This window comes from Aotus nancymaae, unplaced genomic scaffold, assembly GCF_030222135.1.
Source record: "Aotus nancymaae isolate 86718 unplaced genomic scaffold, 86718_ANA_hifiasm-v0.15.2.pri h1tg000004l, whole genome shotgun sequence".
Taxonomy (NCBI): domain Eukaryota; kingdom Metazoa; phylum Chordata; class Mammalia; order Primates; family Aotidae; genus Aotus; species Aotus nancymaae.
Genome location: NW_026988415.1, coordinates 5,202,541 through 5,214,515, shown reverse-complemented (window position 1 = coordinate 5,214,515; position 11,975 = coordinate 5,202,541).

Genomic DNA, 11,975 nt, shown 5'->3' with positions numbered 1-11,975 from the left:
ATCAAAGAACTTCATTTTGGGGCTTTAAGACTTGACTGCACTGCTGGATTTCAGACTTGCATGGGGCTGGTAGTTACTTTGTTTTGGCCAATTTCTCCCATTTTTCAATGGGAGCATTTACCCAATGCTTACACCCTCATTGTATCTTGGCAGTACCTAACTTGTTTTTTTATTTTACAGGCTCATAGGCAGAAGGGACATGCCTTGTCTCAGGTGAGACTTTGGACTTGAACTTTTCAGATAATGCTGGAATGAGTTAAGACTTTGGGAGACTGTGATGAAGGCATGATTGGTTTTGAAATGTGAAAAGGATTTGAGATTTGGGTGAGGCCGAAAGTGGGATGATATGGAATGTCTTTGTGTCCCCACCCAAATTTCATGTCAAATTTTAATTTCTGTGTGTTGAAGGAAGGTCCTGGTGGGAGGTGATTGGATCATGGGGGTGGTTTCTAATGGGTTAGCACCATTCTCACAGTGCTGTCTTATGATAGAGGTCTCATGAGATCTGGTCGTTTAAAAGTGTGTAACACCTTCGTCTTCATGCTCTCTCTCCTTCCACCATGAGAAGGAGGTTCTTGCTTCCCCTTCGCCTACCACAATGATTGTAACTTTCATGAGGCCTCCTGTCTATGCTTCTTGTTAAGTCTGCAGAACTGTGAGCCAATTAAACCTCTTTTCTTCATAAACTACCCAGTCACACATAGTTCTTTATAGCAGTGTGAAAATGAACTCACGCAAAACTCTCAAAAGGGGTTCCTTTTCTGTTTCCTCAATGTGTCCCATGGCTCTCTTACAAAATTTTCTAGTGTGCAATATCTTCTCAATTTTTATGGATGATGTAAATTATTTTTCCCATTTCTACATTTAGTTGATCAGTGATACCTGAAGAGTAGAGAATTTTGTGTTTATTGTCATGCTCATGCTCATACTGCCATCTTAACTGAGATATAATGCTAGCTTTTGTTATTTGAATCAGCGCACCACTTAGCTTCTTTGTGCATGTGCCTGTCTGTGTATAAGCATGCATATACATCTGTACACAGGATTATATGAATTTTTTTTTAATGCTTCATATCAATATTGGCTCTATGTCCTACCACATAAGTTAGTAGAGTGGGCAAGAATGTATCCATAAGTCTCCAGATGAACATCAATGAGAAAGTTCATCAGCAGCTACTTTTTTCTTATTACATTACCTCCAAGGGCACAAATGAATTTTGCTTTTGTTTCTGAATGTTTAACAATACTATTTGTTTCTATTGTAAGAAAGATTAGTGATCTAATAATGTGGCTAATTTTTTAAATATATAAATTTTCTCTGGACTCATTTTTTTCAAAAAATTGTATTTGTCCCAATTAAAAAGCATAAGCTCATATTTTAAAAGACAGAAAAATAGAAAGTGAAAAATAAATAAATCTATAACCCCAAACACCCAAAGATAACCGAATTAATTTGATATGTATTTTAACTTTATATTGTCATATAATTGTGATCATTATATAAAATGTGGTATTTTGCCTACAGTTTCAATTACTTATTCTATCATGTCTCTTGCTAATTTTAGGAATATAATATTGAAGGGATAACTACAACTATGTATGTTAACTTAAACTTTATTAAAAATGTAGAAAATATTTTTTTCATAATTTGGGGTCTTTATGTTTTGAGCGGTAGAAACTATGGAAATTCTCCCTAGCCAGGGAGAATGATTATGTCAAGTGTGTTTACCTGTACTCTCTAGCTCCAGAGCTGAAGTGATTCCAGACATAGTGATCCTGAGCCAAGAGAGCATATAAATTCTTCTATGAGATGGAATATTTAGGTCTTTATATTCTAGTTGCCACACAGGGGATCAATAAATACATAAGTTAGTTGATGCTTTTGGCAAAGTCTGTGTGCTACTATCCCAGGGATTGCTAAAGATGCTTGAGGTCAACACTGGTAATGTTAGAATAGAAATTTCTCAAATAACATAATTTAATAATAAAGTTTTATGTCAATCATTCTAATAAATTTGAATATCATTGGTGAAAAATTATCAAGAAATACCTTATTCTTTAAATTGTTTTCAACTTAATTTTTTGAATGTAGATTCATTGGGAAAAAACAATTGATTCTCATCTTATTCTCCTGATTAGCTATAAACAAAACACTAAGTGGTATTCCTTTAGGTAAGAAAATTTCTAACTCTTGCTTTACTCAACAAAGGAGAAAAATATATGTTTCTTCAGAACCTATGTTATCAGGTCTAGAACCATAATATCTACAGATAAAGTAATGCATGTATATAAGAAAACTATCAGGTAATTAATCAGGTTTTAGTGTATCCTATTTAGTACATATAATATCAAAGCTCTATATAGTGGTCAAAAGAACCTCTAGTTCCTGCATAAATTATTTATAATACTAAGCAACTAACTTAAAATTATTTTTAAACTTATGAATATTAATAAGAATGTTAAAATTCAACTACAGAGTTCATTGTCTTTATACATAATGTAATGTTTTATAATATTTCCTTATTTGGATTTGAATTTATAGTAGCAGATGTGATATTAAAATACATGAGTAACTGCATTATAATCCTGCGTTTATTTTCCATTTCATAGATACACAAAAATACAAATTTATTTGAGATTAGTAACTTTATTTTGCAATGAAAATGACTTCAATTGTTAGGAATATAGCTAAATTTGTATTTGGCCATTGCTGTGAAATATATCTGTAATTGCTGAATATGACCCTTTTGATCTAAAACACCCTCAGTTTTTCCCTTTGCAGAAAATGTGAAATAATATTTAGTTTTTGTGTCCAGAATCAAAACGGGATCCTATAAGTGTTTGAGGCCCAGGGTGTTACGAATAAATTGGAGTTAATGTGCTTGGTCCTTCAACAGTCTTTTTTTTTTTTCTGGATTTTTTGGTCTTTTTTTCAAAAAATAAACTTTATTGAGGTATAATTTACTTACAATAAAATGCACCCATTTTAAGTGTATATTTTGATAAGTTATGAAAAATTTATATAACTGGGTGACTACAATCATTATCAAAGCATAGAACATTTTCATTAATTCAAAATTATTCTACGTGTCTCTTTAATTTTTGCAATCTCTGGCCTCTGGTAAACATTGATCTGCTTTCTGTCACTATCACCATAAATTATGTTGTCTTTTCTAGATTTTTATATAAGTGGAACCATAAACCAAGTCAGTTAATGTGTCTGGATTGCTTTACTGTGCATAAAGATTTTGAAATCTATTCATATAATTGCATATATCAGTAGCTTATTCTTTTATATCACTGAACACTTTTCCAATGTTTGAATGTAAAACAGATTATTAACTCACATATTGATGTACATTTTGATTTTTTTGTTTCTATTATAAAAAATGGCTAAGGATATGTTCATGGAAGTCTTTGTATGGATATGCTTTTAATGTAATTATAATGAAATATTTAGGAGTGAAACTATTGACCCTTATACTAAATATATGTGTAATTTGTTTAAACAAACAAAGCTTTGACAAATTGTATTCTAATGTTTTTCCAAGTATTTGTATCATTTTAATTCTTGCAAGCAATGTACAAGGGTTCCAGCTGCTTCATAATCTTAAGAATACTTGGTATCATAAATCATTTTTATCGCAGTTATCATAGTGGGTGACTAGCGTTGTCTCATTTTGGCTTTAATTTAAACTTACGTGATGATTATTGATGTAGAGCCTCTGTTAATATGTTTATTGACTTTTCAATAATTTCTTTTGAGGAATGTCTTTTTAAATTATTTGTCCAGTTTAATTGGGTTTTGTTCTGCTTTTTTTTTAATTTAGTTATCTTATTTTTTTTTTTTTAATTTTTAACTTTTATTTTTTAGAAATGAGGTTTTTCTGTGTTGCCCAGGCTGGTCTCAAACTCCTAGGCTAAAGCCACCCTCTTGCCCCAGTTTTATGAGTTGTTGGGATTATAGGAGTAAGCCACCATCCCTGGCTTTCAAGTTACTTCAAAAATATTCTGGATATAAGTCTTTTGTAAAATATGTGAATTTTAAGTACTTTCTCACTTTCTAAAGATTGCTTTCCTAACAAAATCTTTAGGAGAGCAAATATTTTCAGTGATAAAGTTCAATTTATTAATCTCCTCTTTCTATGGTTTGTGTTTTTTTGTATCCTATCTAATGAATATTTGATAAACCAAAGGTCGTAGAAATTGTTTATGTTTTCTTATGGATATTTTTGTATTTTACCTGTATATTTATGATTCATTTTAACTTGTATTTATGATTGATTTAAAAGTTGGTTATGTTGTTCCACACAAATAATCTAGATTTCATATCAATCCCACTGAAAATATTTTACTTTCATCATGGAATTACTTGTTATCGTCATTAAAAAATCAATTAACTACATGTGTTTGCATTTTTTTGAACTCTAGTTTCATCCATTGCCTACCCTGGCACTAATTTAATTTGTCTTAATAACATAGTTTTATAATAAATCCTAAAATACAAAAATGTTAGTTGACTTGGTTTTACTTTTCCGTACATATTTTGGTTATCCCGTGTTCCTTATATTTCCATTTAAATTTAGAAATCGGCTTGTCAATCTCTTAAAATAAAAGCTTACTAAACTTTTGACTGAATTTTTTGGAATGTATAGACTAGAGAAATTGATATCATAGCAAAATTGTATCATCTCATGTATAATCATGGAACATAGTCCCATCTAATTAGGACTCCTTTAGTTACTCTTAGCAATATTGTAGAGTTTTTAGGGTAAGTGATTTATCACACTTGGTTAAATAAATTCCACTAAATTTATGCTAAAGTATTTTAGTTTTTTGATACTGAAAGTGGCATTTGAGTAGTAATTTCCAGTTCTATGTTGCTATCATATAGAAAAGCAATTATTTATGTATACGGAAAATACATTATTTGATCTAGCTACAGTCACACATTAGTTCTAGTACTTTTTAAATATATTCCTTATGATTTTCTATATATACAATTATATCACCTGCCAATTAAGTTAATTGTCTTTGTTTATATTTTTAGACCATCTACTGACATATAATTTATATATCATAAATTTAACTCAGGGAAGGGGTATAATTCAGTGATTTTATTTATATGTTCATAAAATTATACAGCTATCACCATCATCTAACTCATGAAACTTCCATCACCCCAAAGAAAGTCCAATGTCCATTAGCATTCACTCCCCATTATCCACTATCTCCAGGCCCCAGCAATCTCTAATCCAGTTTCTGTCTCTATGGATTCAACTATTCTGAACACTTCATATAAATGAGTCTTTGAATACATGGCTTTTAGTGACTGGCTTCAACTTAGTATAATGTTTTCAAGGTTCATCCATATTGTGGCAGGAATCTTTGCTTTATTGTTGTTTTATAGCAGAATAACAGTCCATTGTATGGATATACCAAATTTATTTATAGTTCCATCAGTTGATGTACATAAGGGTTGTTTTCACTTTTTGTCTATTATAGATAGTGTTGCTATAAACAGTTGTGTAAAAGTTTTTGTGTGGAATGAAATGTTTTCATTTCTTTGGGTATCTATACCTAGAATTAGAAGTGCTAGATCTTATGTTTAATCACTTGAAGAAATTCCAGACTGTTTTTAAAAGCAGTTGTGTGATTTTATATTTCTACCAACAGTGCATGAACATTCCAATTTCTCTCTCTCCTTATCAACACTTGTTACTGTCTGTGTTTTCCATTTTAGCCAGCCCTATTGTGTATAAAGTGTTATCACATTGTAAATTTTATTTGCATTTCCTTAATGACTAATAAAGTTGAGAATATTTTAATGTACTTTTGGGCCACTTGTACATTTCCTTCGGAGAAGTGTTTATTTAAATACTTTGTACCTTTTCAAATTGGTTTATTTGCCTTTTCATAGTTCTTTATGTATACTGAATGTGAGTCCCTTAACAGATATATAAAAAATATTTTTCCCAATTCTGTGGGTTATCTTTTCATTTTCTTGATAAGTGTCCATCGAAGGACAAAACTTTTAAAATTTGATGGAGACCAGTTTATCTATTGCTTTTTGTTTGGTTGTGATGCTTTTGGTATCCTAAGTAATAATTATTTGCCAATTCTTCAGCAATGAAGATTTATTCTTACATTTTCTTCTTAGAGGTTTTTAGTTTTAGCTTTTATATTTAGGTCTTTGTTCCATTTTGAGTTAACTTTTGGCTCACTTCATTCTTTTGTATATGGCTATGTAGAAGTTTCAGTATTACTTGTTGAAAACGTTATTCTTATCCTTTCTCACATTGGATATTCTTGATCTCTTTCTTGAAAATCAGTTGAACATATACACATGTGCTTATTTCTAGATTTTTTTCAATTAACATCCATTGATAACATACGTATCTTCTTATCTCAGAACCACTCTGTCTTATTTATTTACAATTTTGTGGGTATATAGAAAGTCTATATATTTGTAGGGTACATGAGACATTTTGACACAGGCAAGAATTGCAAAATAATCACATCACAGATAATAGGGTATCCATTCCCTCAAGCATTTATCCTTTGGGTACCACTCTGTCTTGATTATTCTATTTTTGCAGTAAGTTTTTAAATTGGAAAGTGTACATTTTCTAATTTTATTCTCATTGCTCACAATTGTTTTGGCTATTATAGGTCACTTACATTGGTGTTTACATCAGTTTTTATTTCATGCACTTTCAAACCTCAAGTTTATATACATTACAAACTGACCTCTTAATCATCATGTAAATTCCCCTTTGCTTCTGCTTCATGAATTTTTGCCAAGTTACACTCCTGTAACTCTGATGTTTGTCTCTTGAGTTCAGCAATACTACTTATGCTCTGCTTTGGATCTCCTCTCTAATCCATAGTTATAATTTTACCTCCAGGTAAAAGTCTAATAATGATTTTTAGAAATGACTTCATTTATTTCCCTTTTTAAAATTATAACAGTTCTCTACATCTTCTTATATCAAGTTGGAATATACTTATTTTATATATCTTTGTCCAGGTTTTTAATTTAAAATGACAAAACTCCACAATTGCCTGTGATTTCATTTTGTCTCAAAGAAGGATTCTCAATAATTGTTCCTGAAGGGGAATCTGAAACATGTTTCTCTCTTTAAAAATGTGAAAGAAATTCACGTTCTCTCTTTAGAGACACAGAGGGGTGCCTAATCTATGTTAGAACAGCTATCGGAAAGGACGACTTGCTTTGAAGTTAGATCAGGTTCAAAGTCTGTTTGATTATGGACAAATTTCTCAATTTCTTCTAGACTTAGTTTCTTCAGCTGTAAAACTTTTTGTGCTAAACATTATAATGGATGTATGATAACTACAAAATTTTTTGTGAAACATAGTAGGTGTGCAATGAATGACATTAACATGCCCTTGTTTCCAGTATTTACCACTCTGTTTCCCTTCCAACTCTTTGACATGTATTTTAGATTGTTAACTCATTATGTCATTTTTAAGAATGAATTCTCTATTGTACTTACTGTAGGGAATTGATCGTTATTTCAGTGTGTTTAAGGAGCTGATATGAAGAATTTTTAAAATTAATGGGTGTGTTTTGGGAAATAGCATGTCACATCATTTCTAACAGTTCCCAAGTTATCAAAAAATTTGGAGAATGAAATTCTTAGCAATCAATTTAAGCAGAATTATTAGGATACAGAGTATTTATTGTCCATACTACATACTCTTCCCAGAGGTCTTTAGAACCTTGGCTGAAATATCCCTGTGTCATGCCAGAGTTTTTGAACGTACATCTTCAAGTAGACGTCAAAATATCAGACAAATATTCATGTATTACATGGCCAAAAGGAATACATGAAAATTGTGTGCTCACTTGGAAGAAATTATATCAGCGAGGAGAAATGTTTCACTTATACTTCCTTCAGATTATGAGGAATGTTTTGCTTATACGTCCTTCAGATTATGAGACTATAGGGCAGTATCATAAATATAGGGAAAAGTGCACATTCTAAGTCTTAGAAACACTAATAAGTTAAGATGATTTTTATGCAAAGTGTAGAGCGAGACATTTACTGGACATTCTACTTAATTCATCAATACAAGTCTAAAACTACTTTACTGTTCTATGCAGGCAAATTACATAGGGTGACAAATAATCAGTAATTTTTCATTTCTTAAAACTAAAATTTGCAAGCTGAAATGACAGTACTGTAACTTCTCTGAAAGCAGGGATTGTTGTCTGTTGTCTATTATATGCCTAGCACAGCGCTTAGCACATAGTAGGTACTTAATAAATAAAAATTAGTGAGTGAAATAAGATTCTCCTCATGGAAGATGCTGTAGGGCCTGCTTTTGGATGAGGTAGAGCTAACTCTCAGTGTTTCCTCCCCTGTAAGCATAAGTCTTACAGTTTCCACTATAATAACAATCCCATGGACCCCACCTTCACCCACTCCACACACAAAGTGAAGCATTTACCTTGGCATTTGCTTCAGATTTCACAGAACTTACTTAAGATCTGTAATTTAGGACCATAAAATTATTTATATGTTGTTTGCTGGGAGCGGTGGCTCACACCTGTAATCCCAGCACTTTGGGAGGCCAAGGTGGGTGGATTACCTGAGGTCAGGAGTTCAAGACCAACCTGCCCAACATGGTGAAACAGCATCTCTGCTAAAAATACAAAAAATTATGCATGTGTGGTGGCAGGCACCTGTAATCTCTCAGCTACTCGGGATTTTAAGGCAGGACAATCACTGGAGCCCAGGAGGCGGAGGCTGCAGTAAGCCAAGATTGTGCCACTGAACTCCAGCTTGGCGACAAGAGAGAAACTGCATCTCAAAAAAAATTATTTATATGTTGTTAATCATCGCTAGAAGTTAGCCAAGTGACTAGTACCCCTTTGTGCTTCTTGTTTCCTGTATAAACCTCACCACAACATATATTACTAAGTGCAATTGTTCTGGCTCTATCCATGATATAGAAACGCCTTCAGTTGTCTTATTGCTTTTATTAAGGGTTCAATATTTTAAACTGGAAAATGAAGGTTGTCAGTCCCTGCTGAACAATTTAGAGTTCCTGATCCTTTCCACCTACAGACTCAGCATCACTCTGCTCTCGGGTCAGTGTTCATCAGAGAACATCCTTGGAAATTCCAGTTTATCTGTTGGTGCTCTCGAGGAATCTTAGCCTTGATAATGAGAATTATTATTAGGTTTTTCAAATGAGAATTTGAGGATATCTTTTATAAGCAAAATTTCCCACTTACATATAAAAATTGAGTACAAATTAATACTAACAACTTCAACGGTACACTGAGAAAATGCTAGACTTGAATACTAAAACTACAAAACATTACTGACTGAAATTTGAAAGGAACTAAATAATTCGAAAAACTTCCTTTGCACATGGAACAAAAACACTTAAAAGGGGACAACATTCTCAAAACCCTCTACAGATTCACTGCAGTCCATAAAAATAAGACCAAAAATTTTTTGTAGGAATAAAGTACAGTCCTTAGACACAAATTAAATTGTAAGAGACACCAAATAGTCAAATCAATCCCGAAAGAAGGCAATATAGGAATACTCCCACTTTATAATTTTTAAACTTGCTACAAAGCTATAAAAATCAAAACAGCACTGCTAGAATGAGGATGGATATATAGATTAATGAAATAGAATTGTGAATCCAGAAATAGATCGTTATAATTATGGCTGATTTTCAAACTTGATTTTTGATGAGCATGTGAATATCCTCCAGCAAAGAATAAACTTTTCAGCAAATGGTGTTGAGACCAAAAGAGTAAATTTTAACCCTCACTTCACATTTTGCTGGAAAAATAACTCAAGATGGATAAAAGACCTAAATGTAAGAGCTAAAATTATAAAAATATCAAGAGGAAAACAAAGCCATCCATCTTAATGATCTTGGATATGACAAGGAATCGCTAAGTATAACAGCACAAGAAACAAAAAAATATAGATAATTTGGACTTCATGAAAATTTAAAGTTGTATGCTTCCACAGACACTATAAAGAAAGTGAAATGATTAATCACATAATGGGAGGAATATTTATAATTGTTATATCTAATAAGGGTCTGATATCCTTAATATATAAAGACTTCTTAGAATCGAGCAACGAAAAGTACATGCAATGTAAAAATGTACAATTGCCTTGGATAAATATCTATCCAAAGAAAATATACAAGGTAAATAAGCACATTGAAGATGCTTCACATCACCAGTTATTAGACTAACAAAAATGGAAGCAACAATGAGTTATCATTTTATTTTCATCAAGCCACCTACAATCAGAAAATGAAAACTCAGAAGTGTTGGTGATGACCTGAAGAAAGTGTAACTCTCATACATTGCTGATATGAAGGTAAAATGGTATAGTTTCAGTGGAAAACAGTTTGATTTTCCTCAAAAAGTTAAACAGAGAATTAAACTAAACAGCTTCTACACAGCAAAATAAACTATCAACAGAGAAAACAGACAAAGTACAGAATAGGAGAAATTTTTGCAAACTTTTCATCCAACGAAGGTCTAATGTCCAGCATCTATAAGGAACTTAAACAAATTTACAAAAAGAAAGAAAAAACAATGACTCCATTAAAAAGCTGGGAAACTACATAAACAGATACTTCCAAAAGAAGACATACATATGGTCAACAAGCATAATAAAAATAATCAACATCACTAATCATCAGAATAATTCAAATAAAAACCACAATGACATACCATCTTACACTCGTTAAAATGACTACTATTCATAAAATCAAAAAATAACAGATGCTGGAAAGGTGGCAGACAAAGGAGAAAGCTTATACACTGCAAGTGGAAGTGTAAATTAATTCAGCCAGTGTGGAAATCAGCGTGGCAATTCCTCAAAGAACTTAAAACAGAATTACCTTTCCACCAAGCAATCACATTATTGAGTATAAAACCAAAGTAATAGAAGTCATTTTGTCATAAAGACACATGCATGTGTATGTTCACTGCAGCACTATTCACAACAGCAAAGACAAGAAGTCAACCTAAATTCCCATCAATCATGGAATAAAGAAAATGTTGTACATATATACTATGGAATATGCAGCTGTAAAAAATGAGATTATGTCCTTTGCAGCAACATGGATGGAGATGGAGGGCATTATCCTAAGCAAACTAACACAGGAACAGAAAAACAAATACTGCTCATTCTCACTTATAAGTGGGAACTAAACAATAACTAATGTATGCTAAGAGGTGAACAACAGACACTGTACTCCACTTGAGGGTGGAGGGTGAGAAGCAGAAGAGGATCAGAAAAAATATATACCCATTGGGCAGTATGCATATTACCCAGGTGATGAAATTATTTGCACACCAAACCCCATGACATACAGTTTAGCTATATAACAAACCTGTTCCTTGTACCCCTAAACCTAAAAGTTAAAAAAAGAATTATTATCTAACCAAAAATTTATACTTCTATGTATGTAGCCATGATAACTTGAAAACGTGTTCAAACAAAAACTTGTTCACAAATTTTTATGGCAACACTGTTCATTATAGACAATCTAGTGGAAACAATCTAAACATCCCTCAATTAATCAATAAACAAAATATGGTAAACACCTACAGTGAAATATTATTCAGCCATAAAAATAAATGGAGAACTATTAATTACCGATACATGCTACATTATCATGTAATTTTAACCATATTATGATAGTTCAGAGGAGCCAGATACACAGGCTACATATTGCACCTATCCATTTATATAAAATGTCTAGGATAAGCAAAATCATGAAAACATAAAGTAGAATAGTGGTTTCCAGGTATTGGAAAATAAGAATGAATAATAATCTCTGGGTTTGTTTTGGGTTGAAGAAAATGGTCCGGATGTATATACTGCTAATAATTCTAACTATATTTTTGTACTCATTAATCATCCCCACATCCCCCCATCCCCCTACTATCCTTCCTA